Source organism: Rhinoraja longicauda, chromosome 22 (genome assembly GCF_053455715.1).
Source record: "Rhinoraja longicauda isolate Sanriku21f chromosome 22, sRhiLon1.1, whole genome shotgun sequence".
Lineage (NCBI taxonomy): Eukaryota > Metazoa > Chordata > Chondrichthyes > Rajiformes > Arhynchobatidae > Rhinoraja > Rhinoraja longicauda.
The window spans coordinates 15,741,857-15,764,610 of record NC_135974.1 but is presented as its reverse complement, the minus strand read 5'-3'; the positions used below and the strand labels follow the sequence as shown (position 1 = coordinate 15,764,610).

Sequence of the window (22,754 nt, the reverse complement as noted above, 5' to 3'; positions counted from 1 at the left end):
TTTTCTCCTACACAGCTAGCAGCATCTATGAATATTATAGTCTTAAAAATATTATAGACAGCTAACAGTCATTGCTTGACTTGCTAAATAAACACAACTTGTAATCATAGGTATTTCTTTAATGCATTCAGTTATGAAAAGGGCAGGCTGTTAAATTAACTGCTTGAAAATTTGCAGAATACATGGCACACTTTTAATTGATTCTCAAAAATGATTCACAAAATCCCAAAAGGGGGCAAAGTGAAAAGATTAGTAAACACTGCCAACTCCACCTTAGCTTTCTCCTGATACCTCCGTCATCATAAAAGCCAGCCTTCAGACAATTCAATTTGGACAACTTAATCTCAAGAAATGGCTGAGCAATCAACGGTATCTTGGGCTAGGGGCGACTTGCACTCCAGAACTAGTTGCACCTTGAATCAAACTGTTCCAAAACGATACAAAGGTGCAACACTAGTATCAACCTGACCTAGTTAACTTCAATCCACAAGCAGGCCAGGTCAATCCAGCTAATTACTTGTGGGAAAGAACTACAGATGCTGGTTTAAATCAAAGGTAGACACAAAATGCTGGAGTAACTTAGCAGGACAGGCAGCATCTCTGGAGAGAAGGAATGGGCTACGTTTCGGGTCGAGACCCTTCTTCAGTGAAGAGACTCGATCCAGCATTTTGTGTCTACCAGCTAATTACACCCTAATTCAAATATTCTCAATCATCAAAATGATGGAAGCTATTAACAAAAGCGAACATGGAAAAAGAGCTCCAAGAATTCCATATTTAACTCCATGTGAACAACCCAACTACCTTAAAGCCATTTTCTTACACTAACACTTTCCCCTTAACATTGAAAGAATATCAGTGCGGTTCAAGAGGCACTTATTTTTCCAGTCTGCCTACTTTACAAAGATTAGAATCATTCTTTCCATAAAGCAAGGTAGTCATGGAATTTGGAGGTCAATAATCCCAGCCTCTGGACATCAAAGTTCCACAGGATTGTACCGACATTGTACCCACAACAATATTTACGCTTCATCAATTATCTTGCCTGCTATTATAAGTTAGAAGGAATGATCAAGTTGTGCTAAACACGAGGGGCAGGTGGAGAAGGCTTCTGTTGGCACCAGTGCTCATTAACATTTTATTGGTGGAAGCTATTGAACATAATCAGCAACAAGGACACTAAATGATCCTTACTCCACTATTCCGAACCTTCCACTAGGATAGATCCTGCCTCATAATCAACTACAATACAAACTGAAATCAAAATGTGATACATTAGCAGCTAAGCAGCAGAAAAGACTAATTAAACAGCAGATAAATGTCAGTGTTTATTTAGCCTATTCTACAATGAACCATCCTATAACTGCTTAATTTTGCAAAAGATTGATTTTGGCTCACATCACAAAATATATAAAGTATACTGCCCATCTGCAAACAATTAAGTGATGAACGAGGAAATGAAGTCAAAAGTTAATTGATTTTTTTTAACCATTTACAAATATGTAGATTCAGTAACCAAATATGGACCAACTTACAGGAAAGATAAAATATACTTGTAAGAATATCTATGAATCAAGAACACAATTTTCAGAAATAAGCATTACTCATAATAGTGCTGAGCTAAACATAGGAAAAGGTACGTTAATTCATCCATCAAGCATATTTTCCTATTCAATGTGACTACAGCTCAGTTATGCAGTACAATGCATTCATCAACTCTACACTACCTATTATTAAAACAGTTGAGAGGAAAAAAAACTTCATGCCACCAAATGGCCTTTGCAAATCTGGGTTATATTAATTTATAGTGAGCTAGCACACAAAACAAATCAGCCAATTTCTGCTTCTGGCCACAGAATTTGTGTCCTTAAAATTCCCAATCCCAATTTTTCCATTGATGGCCACGGTAAGCACAGGAGGGTACACAGGATGCACACCTCATTCTAATAACAGATGGTGCACAAGTACAATAAAGCAAGAGAGCAGTATTTGTAAATCACAGGTTGCCAGTTAAGCACCAAACTCCCAGAACGAACCCCAGTATTGTACTGGGACATTCAAATCAAAATATCAACAGAGCATTGACATAATGAACACAGACAGGCTACATCAGTCACAGCAAAAGTCTACCATCGTCTGTGCCTACTGAATGTTTTCCTGAATATATAAAGACCTCAAATACAAATCTTGCCCTCAACAAATCTTTTCAATCTCAATTTACATCAAGACTATTAAAAAATTGAGAAAATAGAAATGTTACGCCCCCCAAAAAGCCAAAAAACAAACTGCTTAATGCTGAGGCTACATAAAGTGTTTTGTTTTTCAGGAAAAACTGTAACGTTAAAAGACATCCATTACTAATATGTTGTCCAAATATATCTTATAAATCTCACATTCTCCAATATTTGCAACATAAAAATCAGGCAGCTAAGCTGTACTTTGGTCCTATTATCACTAAGCTGCTGTGTCCATATCAATGTGGATAGATGGAAATTTGTGAGTGTATGTTTTTAGTCCTGTTGATTCATTGTCAGAAAGATCCTGAAATATCAACTTGATATAATAGCAGATGGATCTCACAACACAATCCACAAAAATGTTAAGTCCGAAACCCCTCTAGCAGAACAGCAAAACATTATAGCTACATTCATCCAACCATTTGCACAGATTCCCTATTAGCTATTGATGTACACATTGCCACTTCATACTTCAATAGAACAAACTAGATTGAAATAACATTGTCCTATTAAAAGGGGTCAAGGAAAGAGCGTTCACGGTGCGGCCGTTTCCACCAATCTTTCCACCACCACGCGCAAGACGCCATTGTATGCAGATGCCGAGAAGTCGGCTGAACAATTTCTTCTGGCTGAACAATTTCTAATCTTGTGACGTGGACTCGATAAGAAGATCCTATTAAAAGGTAAATAAATGGAAATAAGGGGAGGACATGGAATAGACTCTTCTACCTCAGACATTTCACCTGGAAACGGTGAAATGCGTTCATAAAAAAAATCAGATGCAGAACTGAGTTATTATCATAACATAATGTAAAGACATTTCATTTAGGCCATCACTTGCAGCATGATCAAAACATGAAGTGCTGGAGGACCTCAGCAGGTCAGGCAGCATCTGTGGAGGGAATTGACAGGCAATGTTCAGTATAACGCCTGATAATAGGGTTAAGAACAGAATTTTTGAAGCAGAAGATGCTCAGGAGGTGTTCTGTCTAAATCTATTATTCAAATAAACAATGGGAAGCTCGAGAAGGCAGGAGAATTTTGCAAACTAAAAAGCATTGAAAAACAGCATGTAAACAGAATCACACCTCATGTACATATAGGAACTGATATTGCATTCAATGGTTTCAATAACAGTTGAGCACGTTGGCAATAATACTTTCTATACCTGCAGCAAAAGGTAAATGAAGTAACCTTTGCTTTGCGTCATGTAGCTAAATAATGTTTGGCGGAGAATAATGTAACAATTTCTAACGACCATTCCTTTAGCAAAAGTGCCTTCTAGCATTTCATCACAGCAATCCAGTGCAATTGGTTGATGTCACTCATTTTCAATACTCCAGGTTTTCAATGAAACACCTCAATTTAAGCAACAATTGGTATAAAGACAGATTATAATAAGCAAAATGACGGTGCTGCATTGCGAGATTTCATGTATCTGATCGCCCACTTCATGCACCGCAGTTTATTTTGCAACACTACAGAAAAATAAGAGTAGCCATATGGCTCATTGTGTTGCTCTACCATTTGATCCAACCTCAGCTGAAGTTGTATTACACCATATTCCTATCTCAGTCAGAATGATCTCAGTCTGTACCTGGTTCTTTATATTCCAGCCAGAAGTATCCCTTGAATACAATAACATTCCTATCTGCATCTAAATCTTTGTATATTTCAATTAGATTCTCTCTCATTCTTATAATTTCTAATCAATATAGGCCTGGTCAAACCAATTGCTCCTTGTGCAACAGTCGCATCATCCCCGGAATCAATTTTTTGCCACATATACTCAGGGGAAAGCATACCCTTTCTTAAAAGTCTGGATCTCTGTACACAACATTCCAAGTGTGGTCTCACCAAGGCACTGTAGACTGGAAGTAAGAAAAAAAAGTTGTTTATATATGGGTAGTTCTGCTAGAACACAGGCGGACTGGGGGGGGGGGGGGGGGGGGGGTTCGCATTTGCAATAACCCACTGCGCCCCACAATAGGTTTTTCAAAAATATAGTTTTTTTATAGCCATGTTTATTTTTGTTAGAAATTGATGGCCGTATGTTACATTCTTTAATATTATACCATTGCGCAAGTGTCAATAGAAATAATTGCTCTCAATTTCAATGGCCACCTTGTGTTAAGAGACGATGGTGTTTGTTTACCCGTGGGGAGGTAATTATTTCGCCCCGATTTTTTTTGACGAAACGGGGGGGAAAAACTGGATTGCATATTTCCAAAATAACATACGTGGTTCTCTAGTTCCCAATTAAAATCGTGCTATAACCAATTCAGCTAACATAATACAAACAGTATCCCCCAATTCATCAATCGCATTATATTGGGGGCTAGTGGAATCAGGGGATATGGGGAGGTTGGGCACAGGTTACTGATTGTGGATGATCAGCCATGATCACAATGAATGGCGGTGCTGGCTCGAAGGGCCAAAGGGCCGAATGGCCTCCTCCTGCACCTATTTTCTATGTTTCTATATCCAATTCAGGATATGGAAACATGCATTATGGCAGAACTACCTATACATCTAATAGACACAAAGTGCTGGAGTAACGCAGCGAGTCAGGCAGCATCTCTAGGGAAAAAAGATGGGCGACGTTTCGGGTCGGGATTCTTCTTGAAGAAGTTTCTGCTTGTAAGCAGGGGATGATGTAGTATGACAATCAAATTGGGTATGAAGTCTCTTGAAGAAAGGTACCGATCTGAAATGTCGCCCATCCTTTTTCTCCGGAGATGCTGCCTGACCCGAAGTGTTACTCCAGCATTTTGTGTGTATATTTTCGGTATATTAACCTCTTCCTGGAACATCTGGTTAACAAACACAAGTGACAGACTATTTACTGAAGAAGGGTCTCGACCCGAAACGTCACCCATTCCTTCTCTGCTGAGATGCTGCCTGACCTGCTGAGTTACTCCAGCATTTTGTGAATAAATACCTTTGATTATTTACTGACTATTGCTCCGCCTTCAACACCATAATTCTATCCAAACTCTTGGACCAAGGACTCAGCATCCCCCCTCTGCAACTATTTCCTGGACTTCCTGACCTATAGGCTGCAAACAGCAACGATTGGCAACAATGCACCCCCCACAATAATTCTTAATAATGGTGCTGTGCAAGGCTGCATTCTTAGCCCCTTACTACACTACCTAAACACTCATGACTATACAGCCAAATTCTATTCTAATTCCATTTATAAGTTTGCAAATGATACCACCATTGTGGGCAGGATTTCAAGATGGAGTACAGGAAGAAGATAAGCGCACTTCGCATGGTGTCAGGACAACAATGTCTCAATGTCAGCAAAACAAAGGAGCCAGTCATCGAATTCAGGAAACAGGGTGTAATACAATCAATAGTGTTAAAGAGGTGGTCAAGAGCTTCAGGTTCCTTGGTTGAAATATCACCAGTAATGTTTTGTGGTCCAACCACATTGACACAACTGTTCAAAAAAGCACACCAACACCTCAACTTCCTTAGAAGGCTGAGGAAAATCTGCATGTCTCCAATGACACTAAGTTCTACCAATGTACCATAGAAAGCATCCTACCTGGATGCATCACAGCTTGGTATGGCAACTGCTCTACCCCAGACCGCAAGAAATTGAATAGAGTTGTGAACATAGCCCAGTTCATCATTCAAACCAACTCGTCCCCCATCGATTCAATCAACACCACGCTGGAACCCACCCAGTAGGACCACCCGCCTCGGACCCAAGACCCGCCCGCCACGGATGGTGGACCCGCGGATCTGAAATGCCCAGAAGGCCCAGCTCACCCACCTTGGATCGGGGACCTATGTGAACCCATCTGGAGGGCCGGTAAGCAGACCGGCTGCAGGAGGGAGTGCACGGCTTCGACGGCTGGAGGCCCTGCAACAGCCTGGGGCTAGGCTGGTTCGGGCGCTGCTCCTAGACCGCACATGGCCTACAGCGGTGGAGCAGTGGCGAAGACACCACGGCTATGCCTGGCTAGGCCAGGTCAACGGGTCTTTGTGGTCAGGTCAAGATCCCTGCACTTACAACAACTGGGACTTGAAAATGGCGCCAAACTGGCAACGCTGTATACTGTACCAGTGTACTACTGCTATACATTTGAACTGTATCTGGTTATCTAATATGTATCTAAATGCTTAAGTTCTGTGATACGTACTGAACTGTATACAAAAATGAATTTCACTGTACCTCGGTACATGTAACAAATAAAGCTCCATACCATACTGGAGTAACTCAGCAGGACAGGCAGCATCTCTGGAGAAAAGGAATGAGTGACATTTCCGGCAGAGACCCAACCTGAAAGGCCACCCATTCCTTCTCTCCAGAGATGCTGCCGGTCCCGCTGAGTCACACATTCCTTCTCTTCAGAAATGCTGCCCGTCCCACTGAGTTACTCCAGTTTTTTGTGCATCTTCGGTTTAAACCAGTATCTGCAGTTCCTTCCTATACCATACCATACCGAATGGCTGACGAGTTTATTACTTTCCCATTTATTATTTTATGTTCTTATCTTAAAGATACTTGCCTATTATCATAGATGTGACGATTCAGTTGCTTAATACTGCTAGGAACATCAGCCAGTTTACAGCAACTGACTGATTTCAACTTAAAAGTTACACCATTTCCATCTCAATCAACTGTTGTGTCACAAGTCTCTAAACCCAAGTAGGTTATTCAAAACAAAATTAAAACAGAAATTATGTATTATTGCTACATTCAAAACATATAATTTTGAAATTAGTTTTCATGTGCAATAAACCGTATCAATGGAAAATATATAAAAATTACTAGAATTGACCTTTTGTACATCTCTTTAAACAGAAATCAAGGTCTAATTTCTAAAATCAAATTCATAATCACAGAATTTGAGTTAACCTCAGCATTATATGCCTTGACAGCACTGCGCCACATAATAAGGGAGTTATCAATAAACATTAAGTTGTATCAGCTCTATTTTTTTTTAAAGTTTGGCACTGATCTTTTTCATAGTTTTGATGCCCCCAATAATGTTAAAAAAAAAAAAGAGAAATAATGATCAAGAAAATGTGATTCAGCAATTCCTAGAAGCTACATTTCAAACTGTGCAGCGTGCAAAGATCAGAGACAAGCAAACAATTTCGTCAAAGAAAATATACCAAATGCTGAGCATTTAAAATGAAAGGAGAATATGGAAGCACAATACAGTAGTCAGCCTTAGAAACATATAAATGTTTAACGTTCTAGTTTTCATAAATTTGCTGCAAGAACATCCATGAATTTCCAAAATCTTAATTGTATTTAAGGGAAAATGTTAGACTTTATATAAAATCGGAATTATGATTTGGCCAAGAGTAATGTTTACAGCAGCAGAATTAGGGACTACTAAAACTGGACCAAAGGGTATGGAAAAAAAATTGACAGCAAAGGATGCCTAACTCTGCAAGCAAGCTAGGTTATCCATTTCTCCCTGCTCAACATTTCTGTTTATTGAAAAAACATGCAAAATGACAAAAAGGCTTCCATGACAGATTTCTGAACTTGAGTGCAGAGAAAGTTGTGGAGAGCACCAACTGGAAATGGCTCTTCACATTGATGAAGCCACATGAATCTGCAGTTCTGCATTTCAATGCTAACATCGCAGATCTCGTTTACCTTTTCACTTGTTATTTAGGATGTCTTCAATTTTGGGTTTGCAGTATGAAACATAACAAAAGACACCCCCTGACGACAAGCCATTTACACAAAGTGACGTAGTATATAAAACAGTGATTGTAATAGTTTTAATATTCAAGACTGATTGCTCGGAGCAGATTAATAAACATAGCACAAAAAGTAAGGAAATTTGTGTTTGGTAGATTATTTCTTTGTTGTAACAATGCTTCTTGGCAATAAATCTTATACCGTTGGAAAGCCTGTTTATTTCCCTTTTAAATGGTGCCACATTTGTAAGGAACATGCATTTGTGGGATGAGCAACAGAGCTGAGTATATGGGTTGCGCCCATGAAAAATTTGCCAAATCTTCTCTGCCAATGCCAAACAGCTTATTCTGCTGTTGCTATTGACTCTTGTTTTGAGCTTCTGGTACCCCCAGGTGCTGACAATCAGGTGCCTGATTGGCAGCATCTGTGAGCATGGGCCCTGCTACAGTGGTCAGTAGGTGTCTGCTCCAAGAATCGGCATGCCACGTTTGACTGATCTGGATAGGGCCCGTGCGATAGGGCAACTTCAAGCTGGTGTTCCGCAAAACCAAGTTGCGGCATTATTTGGAGTGAGCCCTAGTATCATCTCCAAAGTGAAGGCCAAGTTCCATATAACGGGGGATGTCAGAGACAGGCCGCGAAGTGGGCGTCCCAAGAAGACGACACCCGAAGAAGACCGTTTCCTCACCCTGTCAGCACTTAGGAACCGTAGGCTGTCTTCTACAGATTTACAGTCAAGGTTTGCAGGACGATATGGCCGACGGCTCTCTGCCCAGACAATTCGGAACAGACTGCACGCAGCCGATCTCCAGTCTCATAGGGCTGCCAGGAGGCCTGCTGTGACTGCCCTTCACCGTCAGGCCCGTTTGCGCTGGTGTCGGCAACACGTGCACTGGAACTTGAACATGTGGAGGAACGTTATGTTCAGCGATGAGTCCAGATTCTGCCTACGGCAGTTGGATCATAGGGTCAAAGTGTGGAGAAGACGCGGAGAACGCTATGCTGATTGCTGCACCAATAGAGTAACATCTTTTGGTGGAGGCAGTGTGATGGTGTGGGGCGGCATCTCCCTCACTGGAAAAACGAGGCTTGTCATCATTGGAGGCAATCTCAATGCAGAGAGATATCGAGATGAGATTCTGCAACCAGTGGCAATCCCATATCTCCACAGTCTGGGACCGAACTCTATTCTCCAAGATGACAATGCTCACCCCCACAGAGCAGGGTTTCTCAGAGACTACCTCCAGAATTTGGGTGCGGAGAGGATGGAATGGCATGCCAGCAGTTCTGACCTCAACCCCATTGAACACTTGTGGGATCAGCTTGGGCGTGCTGTTCGTGCCATAGTGACCAACACAACCACGTTGGCTGACTTGCGACAAATGCTGGTTGAAGAATGGGATGCCATCCCACAACAGTGTGTGACCAGGCTGGTGACAAGCATGAGGAGGAGGTGCCAGGCTGTTGTGGCTGTGTATGGTTCTTCCACACGCTACTGAGGCTCCTGTTTATTAAATGAATAAATTGTTAAATTGCCAATATGTCTTGTTTCTTCAGACTTCAATCATCCAATCCACCAAACAACACCGAACAAGAGTCAATGGCAGAATAAGCTGTTTGGCATTGGCAGAGAAGATTTGGCAGATTTTTCATGGGCGCAACCCATATACTCAGCTCTGCTGCTCATCCCACAAATGCATGTTCCTTACAAATGTGGCACCATTTAAAAGGGAAATAAACAGGCTTTCCAACGGTATAAGATTTATTGCCAAGAAGCATTGTTACAACAAAGAAATAATCTACCAAACACAAGTTTCCTTACTTTTTGTGCTATGTTTATTTTCAAAGATAAATCTTTACAAAAACTACGGTAAGTTACTCAGGCTGGTGTGCTGTAACCAGAGGTCCCACAGAGATCAATGCTCGCTTCTTTGTTGTTTGTGATATTTGGATAAAGACGTTGGTGAGTTTAATCCAAGAATGTGTGAGGCATTACACTTTGGGAGACCAAATACAAGAGAAAAGTATACAATAAATGATTTGTCCCTTCAGAGCATCGATGTAGAGGGATTTTGGGGCACATGTGCAGCTCCTTGAAAAGGGAAGTAGCTAGGGTGATAAAGGAGGGGTACGGCATTTTTGCCTTCAGCGGTTAGGGCACTGAATTAGAAAGACATATATAAACATCAGGAAGACATGTTGCAGCTGTATAAATCTTTGGTTGGGCTACATTTGTAGTATTGCGTACAGTTCTGTTCACCGCATTACAGGAAGGATGTGAAGGCTTCAGAGAGGGTGAAAAGATTCATTAGGATGCTAGGATGTTAACAAATAATCTGTTGGAGGAAATCAGTGGATCGAGCAGCATTTATAGGGGGATGGGGAAGAGAGAAATTGTTGATGTTTAGGGTCAAAACCCTGCATCAGGATTTCATTCTCTACGAGAAGTTGGACAAACTTCGATTATACGTGGAATTATAAGAGGCATGAAAAAGATAGATAATCCAAGTATTTTTTTCCCCCAGGTAAAAATACTGGAAGGCACAAATTTATGGTGTGAGGGGGAGAATTTAAAGAAGATTTCTTTGGCAAGTTTTTTTTGTTTACATGGAATGGTCAGTGCTTGGAATGTGCTGCAAGGAGATGGGGGAAGCACATACAAACAGCAACATTTACACCAAACTTTGTTTTGAAGTTAAGGATCAGGAACGCACAGCCAATTTCATTTTAAGAAATATGAAACCAATTGTTCCCTTCTACAACTGCCATCTCCATTAAATAATGAAAGCAAAGTGGCTGGTTCTTACTCTATTATGAACCATTATGAAGATCTGCAAACTAACACAATTGTGATAATGGGCAAAATGGCTTGAACACACAATCTGCAGGTTCTGCTTATCTGCAATTAACTGGGTTGGATGCTAAAGGCTGATCAATCTAGGCAAGTATTAGGTCTCCTGCAATGCTCTGCCAAGCCCCCACATCTCGAACATCATGACAGTATTAATTAAAAAGCACAATTTGTGAGAGAGTTAGAGCTTTTCCTCCTGTCTAAACTCAAGGAAAATTTAGAGCCTTTAAAACGTCTACCACCAGACATTCAAACCAACTTGAATCACTCTTAAATAACTTAAAACGACATAAAAAATATTAAGTTAAAAACATTAAACCCAACAAGTTTTAAAAACCGGTCTAACCGGCCAGAGCACTCGGAGACCTGAGCAGTCCCTTCACACTGACAGCACCGGAGGTCAGGATCAAATAGGGGTCTCTGGCACCACGAGGCAACAGCTCTACCAGCTGCGCCATTGTGGCTCCCTAGTGAACTTTAAATTCTGCCATGGAATTTAAATGCAGTTAATAACGGAAATTTATAAAGCTAATCTTGGTAACGATAATCAAAAAGATTTATTTGACTAATGTAAAATTCAAGATAGTTTACTGAAACTCTTCAGGATGTAATCTGCCGTGCTTACCTCACCCATTTGTTATTCTAAATCAGAGGCCTATTACCACTACACTCAGAGACCCGACCCATGTCCAAGACATCTCACACACTCTTCGTTTCCTCAATGACTTCCATTTTCCAGGCCCCCACTCCTTCATCTATACTATGGATGTCCAGTCACTCTACACCTCCATCCCCCCCACTAGAAGAGTCTTAAAGCCCTCCGTTTCTTCCTCGACCGCAGAACCAGCCAATTTCCGTCTACCAATACTCTCCTCCACCTAGCAGAGCTGGTCCTTACCCTTGACAACTTCTCCTTCGACTCCTCCCACTTCCTCCAAATCCAAGGCGTAGTTATGGGCACTCGCATGGGCCCTAGCTATGCCTGCCTCTTTGTAGGTTACGTCGAACAATCCCTGGTCCAGGCGTACATTGGCCCTATCCCCGAACTCTACCTCCGCTACATTGAAGACTTCTTTGGGGCTACCTCATGCAGAACTCACTGACTTCATCAACTTCACTAATTTCCATCCTGCACTCAAATTCACTTGGACTCTCTCCGACATCTCCCTACCATTTTGTAGATCTCAACGTCTCCATCACAGGAAACAGACTATTGACAAACATCTACTACAAACCTACTGACTCTCATAGCTATCTTGACGACACTTCTTCCCACCCTGCTTCCTGTAAAGACTCTATCTCCTACTACCCAGTTCCTCCGTCTATGCTGCATCTGCACCCAGGATGAAGTGTTCCATACCAGGGCATCGGAGATTGTTCATTCTTTAGGAAATGGGGGTTCCCCTCTTCCATTATAGATGAGGCTCTCACTAGGGTCTCCTCGATATCCCGCAGCTCCGCTCTTGCTCCCCCTCCCCACATTCGTAACAAGGACAGAGTCCCCCTTGTCCTCACTTTCCACCCCATCAGCCATCGCATACAGCATATAATCCTCCACCATTTTCACCACCTCCAACGCGATCCCACTACTGGCCACATCTTCCCATCTTCACCCCTTTCTGCTTTTCGCAGAGACCGTCCACTCTGAAACTCTCTGGTCAACTCGTCCCTTCCCACCCAAACCACCCCCTCCCCAGGTACTTTCCCCTGCAACCGCAGGAGATGCAACACCTGTCCATTTACCTCCCTGCTCGACTCCATCCAAGGACACAAACATTCTTTCCAGGCGAGGCAGAGGTTCACTTACACCTCCTCCAACCTCATCTACTGTATCCACTGTTCCAGGTGTCAACTTCTCTGTATCGGCGAGACCAAGCGCAGACTCGGCGATCGTTTCGCTGAACACCTCCGCTCAGTCCGTCTTAACCTACCTGATTTCTCGGTGGCTCAGCACTACAACTCCCCCTCCCATTCCCAATCTGACCTTTCTGTTCTGGGCCTCGTCCATTGTCAGAGTGATGCCCCGCGCAAATCGGAGAAACAGCACCTCATATTTCGCTTGGGTAGTTTACACCCCAGCGGTATGAACATTAACTTCAGATAGCCCTTGCTTTCCCTCTCTATTCCCTCCCCCTTCCCAGTTCTCCCACTTGTCTTATTGTCTCTGACTACGTTCTATCTTTGTCCCGCCCCCTCCCCTGACATCAGTCTGAAGAAGGGTCTCGACTCGAAACATCACCCATTCCTTCTCTCCAGAGATGCTGCCTGACCTGCTATGTTACTCCAGCATTTTGTGTCTACACTCAGAGATCTGGATTAATATAGTTCAAGACAACTCACCAACACCCTCTGAATGTCAATTAGTGGTATGCTTGCAGAGTCCAGATCAAAAAGTTGACTAATAAATTTAAAAACAACTTACACAGAATGATTAATATTTGTGACATTATTAAAGCTGACATGTAAATACACTGAAGGACATAAAGTACTGCAGTAACACAGTGGGACAGGCAGCATCTTTGGAGTAAAATGCATAGGTGACGTTTTGGGTTGGGACTCTTTTTCAGTAAATACACTGGATTGTTTTATCCAGTTACAGTACATCTTCAATTCAGGTGGAAAGTTTCCCTCAATCAGTGGAGTACTCCATCATGTTACCAAAAGCCTAATATGTTGCCAATGCATCAGCGGGTATCTTCCCAGGACCTTCCAGCAATCCAGGATCCACCAAGTTTTTTTTTGGCAAGCAGCCGGTGACCAAGTGAGACCACAGGAAATAATAGAATTGCTGGCTCAGTCTAGCTGAGAGTGGGAAAGGAAAACAATGCTGAGCTTTGGTCTCAGTTGGCATGATTTTGGTGCAGTTCATAAAGAGAATAAAAGGATAGCATTTATTTTTTTAATTCACCCACATGGTTCACATTGGTGATATCTCTCTGCTTTGTTCCACTTTGGGTTGGATGGGCGAAGTCTCTTCCCATCCAAAACAGACAACTGAAAAATACCTTCAAAGGTTTCCCTGTCAATCACCCAGGAGTATCAAGCATCATATAATCAGTGCACATGGGGGCTTGACACATGGCCTCTGATAATCTGTAGTTGATGCAGATCCTGTCTGCCAAACATAGTCAGGAATTCGGCAAGCTCAGTGGTAAACTGCAAGGAACACATTTTGCAGCTTTGAACAGACATCAAATTGGTTAATCCAGCACATTAAATAGCAGAGAAAAATTCTGAAGTAATCAATCACAATTCAAAATTCCAATGGACTTAATTCATCTGCAGTTATCCAGTTACAAATATTGGGATTGATTGCTACATTTTCATCATGATATTTAGGAGAGGTGCAACAACCTAGCATATTCTTTAGATTTTCCAATAAATTCTAACAAGGAGTAATACTGCATTCAATTTAATTTCCTTTCTCAATTTTAAGCAATGTTCTCAAGACTCACTGCAATAAGCATATAGGTATTTTACACAACTAAAATTCCAAAATATTAACCCTCCTTTCTCACTCAAACAACATTCCCATAATTAATGTGAATCAAGTCAATTCGGATGTTATCCTTTGCATATTTCAGGATGTCAAACCATGCCCTCTCCAGTTTGTTGCAATAAAAATAAATCACATAATACTGCTAAATCTGTTGTAAATGCTAAATCTGTTGCAGTTGTAAATCTGTGGAACTCACTGCCTCAGAAGGCAGTGGAGGCCAATTCTCTGAATGTATTCAAGAGAGAGCTAGATAGAGCTCTTAAGAATAGCGGAGTCAGGGGGTGTGGGGAGAAGGCAGGAATGGGGTACTGATTGAGAATGATCAGCCATGATCACATTGAATGGTGGTGCTGGCTTGAAGGGCTATTGTCTATATCAAAAATTGACATTCCTGAAATTAATATCTACCAATATATCTTTGTGCTAGCCAAAGAAAACACATAGATTAAAATCCTTTACTTCTTAAAATCCAAAGATAACTGCATTTAAATCTTGATTTCCCAGACTTCCAATCTCTGAATCTATTTACAACTTCCGAGTTCAACGCACAATGGTGATTGTTCCAGAATTTTGAAAGTACATTAAATGATTCAGCAAAGAGAGCTTGAGCTCATTACCATTCTGGTGGCTTGCTGTAGGAGTCCAATTAGTCCCAATCCTCCTTGACATTCTTCATTGGCATACATACATTGCTGCTGTATTCTTTTTGAAAATAATCAGTCAATGGGGTTCCAGAACTTGCAATCCCTTTAGAACAGATCATAACACCGGGAAAACAAAACTCTCCACACCTTCAATTAACTTTAATCACTTCTGATCACAGACCTACTGCCATCAAACCCATCATTTTTATGTACTTCACGAATATCTCCAAATTCCATTTTCATAAAACCTCTCAAGATAGCTGATCTTAGTGCAAATACCAGACTTGACATTCTATCTGAAGTGCAGTGGCCAGAAATGGCTACAATACCAAACAGGGGCATGTTGATATTTAATTGTTTAATATAAATTTGTTGCACTGTTCATCTATTTATGAAACCAAAGACCCATGGGCCTCGTTTTTAAAATTATACTAGACCAAGTGGACCTGTTGGACCCCATTCCGCGTAGAGGGAGGGACAGGGAAGGGGAGAGGGTGTGAGTGTGTGAGCCCTGGACCCAAAGCCTCTCCTGTATTGTAGCACCCTCAACCCCCCCACTCAATCCCCCTTATCCCCCCCTCCTCCCCCCACTGACCCACTCCATCCCTCCTACCCACCCCCACTCCTCCCATGGTGGACACAAACAAACACAGAGTTTCAGTAATATACTGAACCAAGTGGACCCGTTGGGCCCATTCCGCATTGAGGGGGGACAGGGAAGGGGAGAGGGTGTCACTGAGCGAACCCTGGACCCAAAGCCTCTCCTGTATTATAGCACCCTCAACCCCCCTTATCCCCCCCTCCTCCCCCCACTGATCCACTCCATCCCCCTACCCACCCCCACCCCCCACCTGCTCCTCCCCTACCCCCATTCCCCCTAGCCCTGCCCCCACCCCCATTTCCCCCTCACCACCCCTATTCCCCCCTCCCTCCCCTCCCCCCACTCTGCCTGACCGCACCCACTCTCCCCCCCCACCCCCACCCCCAATCTTCCCTCCTCCCCACCCCCACTCTTCCCTTCTGCCCACCCCCACTCCCCCCCACCCCCTCCTCCCCTACTCTGCCCAACGCGCTCCCCCCCACCCCCACCCGCTCCTCCCCCACCCCCCATTCTCCCCTCTTCCCCATTCTCCCCTCTTCCCCATCCCCACTCTCCCCTGCCCCGCACTGTCCCCCTTCCCCCCACAGAAATACATAGATACATACGGATATATTTATATATAAATATATATATATAAATATATCCGTATGTATCTATCTATGTATTAGATCGGAGTTTTAGTCGTATATATAAGATAGATATAGATATATAGATGTTCTATCTGTCCTGCCTACCTTCAAAGTTTTGTACATGCACATCTAACTGAAACTGTAGCAGTGAATTAATATTGCTTCACCTCATTCTTCTACGTTTCTCTGCATTCAATTATACTTATCTTGTACCTGCCTATTTCCCTCGTCTATGTTCTACTCAAATTTGTTTGACTCACACGGCAAGTAGAAACCACTGCACAATTTCCTCCAGACTATATGTCTCTATATGTGTCAATTCTGCTCATCTCTATGCTACATGTCTTTATCAAACTGCCTTTAAAAGTCTTCTGTTGAGGAAAGGGAAAGCAATACTAGAGGAACAAGATAACCACTCGACCCTAAAAACAGAGGTACGTCAAGGCGCCATTTTAGTAGGCAGAAACTTGCAGAAACATTTAAAAAGAAAAACAACAAAACTCTGTGAATTGATAGATGAGATATATTCTGCATTTTAATGGTATCATCACACATACTGTTCCCCCAAAACACTGATTACACTATGAGAGGCATAACGAACGGCAGGTATTGCCTACTAAAATGGTTCTTTTGCGCACTACACTTCAGTATAGGCGATTTCAACGGAGTGGTCCATCTTGTTCCTCTAGTATCTTTGGTGCCAATGATCTAACTTTATGTCCTGCAACCTTTCAGTACTTCTGTGAAATCTATATTCACAATATCAACTTCACTTTCCATCTCTTATTTCTTGTAACTCATTTCTTCACAATTTGGGAGTTAACTGATAAACCAGAATTCACCTCAAGGAAGTGAAGTCCAAATTTTCAAGGGAATCAAACATATCCATCACATCAGAAATATAGATACATGTTTCAGATAAACTCTTTAGGTCAGAGGTTATGGGGAGAAGACAGGAGAATGGGGTTAGGAGGGAGAGATAGATCAGCCATGATTGAATGGCGGAGTAGACTTGATGGACTGAATGGCCTAATTCTGCTCCTATCTCTGATGATCTTCAATCTTCTCCTCTTGAGCACTGATAGATATGCTGTATAATTTCATCTTGTACTTGTTTGTATTTCTATTCAATGGCTCTGCTGAACATCAAAATAAAAAATGTTTATTTTAACTCTGATTTTATATTTTGTAAAGACCTCATAGTTTTTAAGTAATAAACACTAACTATTGAATATCCAAATTAGCTACTTTGAGAAGATAAAATTAAAACAAGCACTTTCCACGGTGAATAAACTAGTTGATCCCCTACCCCAAGTAAATAGTTTCTCGTCTCAGCTACCTGCACAATTATACCACAGCCCATTTGTTTCTTCCCTGCAAAGAAACACAGCTTGCTAAAGTCGTTAAAAGCCATAAATTCTGCATCTAAGTTAGAAAGAGAAATAAGTTGAATCTTTTTGCATTAAAAGAATTTGAACTATCTAATAATTTGAATTCAGCAACATGGATTTAATGGACACAATAGTGAATGGTCTTCCTCGGCATTTTCCCTGATCCAAGTAACTAAGAAAGAACAGGTCTGGGCAAAGAAAAGCTACTTTGGAATATCTTTTGTGAAATCTATATGTTTCTTTTTCTCTAGAGGTATCTATTTATAAGTCACTTTAAATAGAACACCCTGAAACGGTGAATGGAAATTAAAAATATATAGTTCTAAACTGAAAACTGACAGAGATCCACATCCGAGACCTGGTTTCTGCAAGCGCTCAAACTACAGGTCCAGTCTTTCAATTCATACATTGCTGTCCTCCTATTTCAACATATTTCATACCAAATTGTCTCAAAAAGCCTCAGGCTTCTGAAAGGTTAATAGTAATTAAATACTGAATTTATAGTTTATATATTTGAAGACTCAAAATAATATTTCAAGTCTATTGTATTCTGAATATTCCTGCAGTAAGGTTCAATCCCTCAACATTAGATCTCAGAAAAATCAACTCATCTGTTTACTTTAATAAAGTTTATTTTCCACCTTCCATCTAAATATGACCAAAACTACTCATCAATAATGATTTTGCTACATTTATGAGATTACTGACATCACTGTCACTGTATGTATAACTTGATTGTCCCTAATTGTTCACGAACTTGGGGGGCAGACATCCACATATAGGCAATGCCAGACATGCTTGACAGGTCTCTTTCCTTAGAAGATATTTGTGAACCAGACAGGTTTTCAAACAGTTTGAAGACACCAAGAAAGAAAGAGGAGGCCCATTCAATTTTCAGAAAGAGGAGACACTTTAATTGACCTGAAATACACATTGTTTCTCTGACCTAAGCACTTCCCGCAGCTTTTCTGATTTCCTAGGTTTAGGCTTTAATGCAAATTAAAGTTTCTTTGCCCAGTTTTATTTTGAGGGAATACCATCAGGATGGGAGAGAAAGTAAAAGACAAAAAGTGCTGGAAAAGCATCTGCAGAAAGAAGAGTTTATGTTTCAAGTCAAAGACCCTCAGCTTGGATGAGGGGACTTTGACTTGAAACATTATCTGTTTCTCTTACCACAGATGCTAACTGGCTTCCTGAGCATTTCAAGCATTTGCTAATATTATTGCAGATTTTCAATTAATGTGGTTATTTTAACTTTCACTCACTGTTGGGAAGGGAACTATATTACTGTACTACAAATATCTTGTGTCTTAATCTTCAAGATGGGACAACTATTAGAGTAAATGTGAACAAATGGGGCCAGTTTCGTTAAACACATGGCTGTCACGATTATAATCTCTCAAATTCTACTGGATGCAGATTCAAGGTATAAAGATTAATCTCTCTAACTGAAGCATAAAGTACACAATTCTAAGCAAACCCCCTCTCCCCCACCACAAAAACACAACCTCCAAGGGAAAACTGTAAATTCCACCCTCAATTTGACCATCTCCAAGGGAACATTACAAACCCCTCCCTCTATGTAATATGCAGGAGATACACAAAAACCCTCTCCTGTCTATCCCTCCAACACTTCAAAATCCCCCCAAAGCCCGTCCTCCCGGAGTGAACATTGCAAACTCCCACAAACCAAAACCTACGCAGGAATATCACAGGCCCCATTCCGAAACATACCATCCCGGACACATCACAGACCACCTTCTACCACCCCACCGAGCATATTAAAACCACCCATTCCCCTTCCCCGTCATATATTACAGGCCTCCCCCCGCAACCCCACAGACTACAGGCTCCTTCCCCCACAAATCCCCCACAGGTCCCCTCGCCCTACATATATTACAAACTCACTTCCCAACGCATTACAGACCACTGAAGAACAGCATCTCATATTTCACTTGGGCAGCTCACAGCCCATTGGTACGAGTATTGATGTCTCTCACTTCAGGTAGCCCCGGCATTCCCCCTCTATCCCTCCCCACCCAAGTCGCACTAGTTTCTCATTTTCACCCTACAACTTACAATGGCCTGTTTCCTTTATCTTTGTTACATTTTTGCATATCTTTCATTCATTGTTCTTTATTTCTTCACATCACCGTCTATATCTCTCGTTTCCCATACCCCTAACCAGTCTGAAGAAGGGCCTTGACACGAAACGTCACCCATTCCTTCTCTCCAGCGATGCTGCCTGTCCCGCTGAATTACTCCAGCTTTTTGTGTCTATTTCCTGCATATTACAGGATGCCGTGCACAAAAGCATATTAGAGGTCTCCTCCCACCCTGCAATATTACAGGCCCCCCCACCAAACCCATATTTATAGGCCACCCTCCCATCTCAAACATATTTTTAGCCCCCCCAACATATTTATAGGCCCCCTTCACCCCCCCACCACACACATATTGGAGGCCAGCCACCCACACAAACACATATTTATAGGCCCCCTTTCCCCTACATACACATGTTTATAGGCCCCTCCCCCTCACACACATTTATAGGTCTCCTCCCCCTGCCCAACATAACTATAGTTATGTTATATACTAGACCAAGCGGACCCGTTGGGCCCCAAACCTCTACTGCATTGGTGCAGCACCCTCTTCTCCCTTTCCCCACTCCCTAGGAGATAGAATTAAACTTTAAAATGTGAATAACTTTTAAAATATAACACTGATTTCAATGAAACTTTTTCCATTAGCACCAAAGGGACGACGGTGAGTAAAGTGGGCTTATAATTGTCAAACTATCGTGTACCTTTTGGCTGTAGTTCAGGAACAAACAAACAAGAGTTTTAGTATATAGAATATATATATATATATATATATATATATATATATATATATACATACACACACATATATATATAAAAATAAAAGAGGGGCCCCTTCCCCCCATACACACACCAAATGCCACCATTCCCCTCCTCCCCAACACAAAACATATTTAGGTGTGTGTGCCCCTGCCAATTATCCAAAATAAATGGATATTTTTACAGCAGAGATAGATAAGATTCTTGATTAGTACATATGTCAGGGGTTATGGGGAGAAGGCCGGAGAATGGGGTTAGGAGGGAGAGATAGATCATCCATGATTGAATGGCAGAGACTTGTTGGGCCGAAAGGCATAATTCTGCTCCAAATACTCATGACCTTATGACCCCCTAAACAGGGCCCTTCCCCACTATTCATCTTACAGGTCCCAACAAACCCCATTCGTATTTATATCCCTCTCCCTCCCACACGCTTATAGCCCTCTCCCTCCACACACACAATAGAGGCCCCCTTCCTTCCCCCTACGTTTTTATAGGCTTCCCTTTCATACAAGGCTCCATACACATTACAATCCCCATACCCTATATTACAGCCCCTCACCTTACTCCACACTTTACATCCCTTACCCCATATTACAACCCCCCCTAAAATATTACATCCCCTTATCCCACATATTACAACCCCTACCCCACACATTACAACCCCAACCCCACGTTACAAGCCGTTACGAGCCCCTACAAACTCCCTTCTCCCCCTCCCCATCAATCTCACGGAGGGGGGTGGGGGGCATTAACACCACCTCCATCCCTCACCCCGCCCTGACTTGATGCGCGGCCCCGACAACGTCGCCGCCTGCGGCCTCCCTCACCCCCCCCCTTCCCCTCCCCCTCCGAGCCGACCACCCCCCTTATCCGCTCACCTGCCAGCGCCGTTTTAATTTTTCCTTCTCTCTCTTTTTGGGAGGAATTGCTTGAGGGAGGGGAGGAGGGGGAAATAGTTTTTTTGTTGTTTTTCGTGTGCGTGTGCCTATGGAGTTCGGGCCCTCTCGCTCTTTTTTAAAACTCCCCTCCCTCTCTTTCTTTCTTCGAGCGCGGCTGGCTTGCTGCCTTTCCCCCCCCCCCCTTTAACTCCGAACCGCCCGATTCGGCGCGGAAAACACCGACTGCCGACAATATGGCGGCGCCGCGCTTCCCCCGCCAGCCCCGCGCCACAACGAGGCTGCGCCGGCCTGTGCGTCGCCCAGCACCGTCCGCCGCGCCTCACAGGCTGCGCAGGGGGAGGAGGGGAACACTAAATCTGTTGCACTACCTCAAAATAGTCTTCTTCTACTATGTACCCAAACTGATGCTGGTGGATGCATGGAGAGAGCTGCCAGAGGAAGTAGATGAGGCAGGTACATTGAACTCACATGTTATTATTTTAAATATTAAAATTCATTCTTTTTTAAATGGCATTTTGGACCCAATGGTCCATGCCCGTCTAGTGATTCTATAAAATGGAACGATTGACAATAATGAAATTAAACCAAATGCACATTGTGTTATATATAAAGACAAAATCATAATGGGGTATTTAAACCATGGCTTTATATATAGAGGCTACAGTAAATCATGGACTTCTTCTTTCGTGTCCATCTTCCATGTTTCAAATGTTACATCACTGTCATCGTCCGTCCTGAAAAGGACGCAAGCTTCCGACAGCAATCAGTGGGAGCCATCACTTGTACAATAGATGATGGTGGTAGCAGAATTAGCTCAGGTCACGTGGACGCTTCTGCTATGGGGTCAGTTAATCATGGTGTCAGGCAGCATTGAAATGAAACCGGGTCTTTGGCCCAACTTGTCCACACCAACCAAGATGTCCCATCGGTACTAATCCCATTTACCTATATTAGGCCCATGTCCCTCTAAACCTTTATGATCCATGTATCCTCCAAATGTCTTATAAATGCTGTTGTAGCACCTGCTACACTCTGTCAGTTTGTTCCATTTATCCACCACCTTCTGAAAAGGTCACCCCTCAGGTTTCTTATTAAATCTTGCCCCTCTCACCTTAAACACACGTCCTCTTATCTTTGATTCCCCCACCCTGAATAAAATACTTTGTCCATTCACCTTATCCATTCCCCAAAGATTTTATGCACCTCTCTCGATAATATCACCCCTCAGCCTTCTGCACTCCAAGAAATAAAGTCCTAGCCTGCTCAGCCTCTGCCTGTGGCTTAAGTCCTGGCAACATCCTTGTAAATATACTGTGACTCTTTCCAGCTTAAATACATCCTTCCCACAGCAGGGTGGCCATAACTGAACACAGTCTCGACCCGAAACATCACCTATTCCTTCTCTCCTGAGATGCTGCCTGACCTGCTGAGTTACTCCAGCATTTTGTGAATAAATACC

General features: G+C 42.4%; 2 protein-coding genes across 5 annotated transcripts in view; one reads left to right on the top strand and one right to left on the bottom strand.

Moving 5' to 3' along the window:
- The window catches only part of LOC144604425 (casein kinase II subunit alpha), an 85,333-nt gene extending 63,809 nt beyond the window's left edge, over positions 1 to 21,524 (bottom strand). For both annotated transcript variants that reach the window (XM_078418819.1, XM_078418820.1), the window contains exon 1: positions 21,275 to 21,524. The gene's annotated coding sequence lies outside the window, so the exon portion shown is untranslated. The remainder of the gene's footprint in view (positions 1 to 21,274) is intronic.
- A 168-nt stretch (positions 21,525 to 21,692) lies between these two features.
- LOC144604424 (uncharacterized) overlaps positions 21,693 to 22,754 on the top strand; it is a 267,429-nt gene continuing 266,367 nt past the window's right edge. For all 3 annotated transcript variants that reach the window (XR_013548720.1, XR_013548721.1, XR_013548722.1), the window contains exon 1: positions 21,693 to 21,744. The gene's annotated coding sequence lies outside the window, so the exon portion shown is untranslated. The remainder of the gene's footprint in view (positions 21,745 to 22,754) is intronic.